This window comes from Marmota flaviventris, chromosome 4 (assembly GCF_047511675.1).
Source record: "Marmota flaviventris isolate mMarFla1 chromosome 4, mMarFla1.hap1, whole genome shotgun sequence".
NCBI classification, from domain to species: Eukaryota; Metazoa; Chordata; class Mammalia; order Rodentia; family Sciuridae; genus Marmota; species Marmota flaviventris.
This window is the reverse complement of record NC_092501.1, coordinates 95990532-95992776: the sequence shown is the minus strand read 5'-3', so window position 1 is coordinate 95992776 and position 2245 is coordinate 95990532. Positions and strand designations below refer to the sequence as shown.

The 2245-nt window shown below is 34.6% G+C and overlaps 1 pseudogene; it reads right to left on the bottom strand.

Annotated features, from left to right (window-relative positions):
• Positions 1-686: 686 nt before the first annotated feature.
• On the bottom strand, positions 687-1281 carry LOC114097570 (high mobility group protein B3 pseudogene; annotated as a pseudogene).
• Positions 1282-2245: the final 964 nt, after the last annotated feature.

Genomic DNA, 2245 nt, shown 5'->3' with positions numbered 1-2245 from the left:
CTCTCACTACCCCCTCTACTGTCATTCATTTCTCCCCCTTGTATTATTTTTCTAATATTAATTTCTAATAATTTAAATTATCAGAAATTACTGGCATGTTTTAGTGCTCTAAAGTCTTCTTTCAAAAATTCATGGGTAATTCATTTTGTTGGATATTTTAAATATCTTGTTGCCCCCAAAGCAAGAATTGACTTTAAAGACTCCAAAAGGAATCTTCCCCCACAGCCTCAATGCCAAGCAAGGAGCATCAAGAATTTGTCTCAGGTGTCTTATTCTTTTTTTACAGACTATAGATATGTACAGTTGATAACAGGATTTCTAGCCAATAACCATACAGTTAACACCACCTTACAAATTAAAAAAGAAATGTTAGAAACATCTTCAAATGCCTTTTAACACCACCAGCAAAGTGCACAGACTGAGGAGAACATGAGAGTGCCTTTTTTCACTTTAAAAATGTTTGGAAATATCTACAACTTTGATACAGTTTCAGGGTGCTCTTGATACCTGGAGACACTTCATGTAAACCACTGATGATTTCTAGAGCACTTTGAGAGATTACAATATGATCATGATAAATTTTGTAATTGAACTTAATGAAAGTAACAGACACATCTCAAATAAGATGTGTCAATCATACCGCTCCCCTACTCTAAGGTATTCACAAGGAAAAGGATAAACAGTTTTTATTCATCCTCCTCCTCCTCCTCTTCCTCTTCTTCGTCTTCCTCTTCCACCTTTTTCTTGGCAAATTTATCAGGACCCTTTGCATCATCAAACTTTCCTTTGGACTTATAGTCAAAAACGTCCTTCTTGTATTTCTCCTTCAGCTTTACAGACTTAGTGACATATGGCTGCTTTTCGCTGTCACTTAAGTTATTTCACCTATCACCCAGCCTTTTTACCACATCTCCAATGGAGATACCAGGATTTGTGGACTTGATCTTGGGGCGGAATTCTAAACAGAACACAAAGAATTCAGACAGTGATCTTTTGGGGGCATTAGGGTCCTTTCTCTTCTTGCATACCTTACCTTCTCCATATTCCTTCATTTCCTGATCATAGTGTACTTTATCCACTTTTGCCATTTCCCCAAATTTAGATTTCTCTTTCCCAGACATTGTCTTTCACCTCTCTAGGGCACTTTGTGGAAAATTCTGCAAAATTGACAGAGACTTCTGGATTTTTCTTCCTATGTTCTTCTCTGCAAGTCTGCAGAGATAAGGTATAAGCAGACATCTTGCCCTTTGGTTTCTTGGGGTCAACTTTAGCCATCCTGATTGTATGGTTCACTAGTTAGTAGTGCAGGGCATGATGTATGGCCAATCATTACATTCTTGACATAATTAATTTTTATTTTGTATTTATTTTTAAATATTTTTATTAGTGCATTATAGTTATATATAATAAAACTATAATGTGAAATATTCATTTTGACGTAATCATACATGCATGGAATATAATTTACTCCATATCAGTCCTCATTACTTCCAATTTTTATTCTTCTGAAATGTCATACTCACTTTCTAAAGATAATCCCTAAGAGATGTAAGGTCCTATTAAACTTGTACTGTTGGTGTATATATTTGCTTGCTCATGCCATAACAAAATACCACAGATTGAATGGTTTAAATAACAGAAATTTATTTTCTCATGATTCTGAAAGCCAGAAGTCCAAGATCAAGGTGTCCACAGAGTTATTTTCTTTTTGGCTTATAGCTGGCTGTCTTCTCCCTCTGTCTTTATGGGTCTTTCCTCTGCACTTGCCTGTGTCTTACTTTCCTCTTCTTACAAGGACTCTAGTCTTGTTGGATCAGAGCCCACCCTAATAGCCTTGCTTTAATTCAATTACATCTTTAAAGACCCCAGCTCCAAATGGGGTTATATTCTTTGGTACAGAGGGTTAGGACTTCAGCTTATGAATTTTTGACAAACACAGTTCAGCTCATAACAATGTATATATTCAAACTGTTATTCAAATATGTGCAAAGGTAGTTTTATCAAAATGTTCTGGAGACCTGAATGTGACTTTCATTTAACATGGTTTTTAGAAGATAAGCATTAAACATTCCACTTGTTTTAGTCACTAGAACTAGAATCTTTGAATTTTACTCTATTTTTTGGGTTTTGTTTGTTTCTAAGAATTTAGGGTTTTTTTAAAATAGCAAAATAGATTGCTGATGTGTTCCTTCAAAGAAAAAATAAAGTGTTTAACAAATAAAAATATTGAAAATAAAAGAAAAAG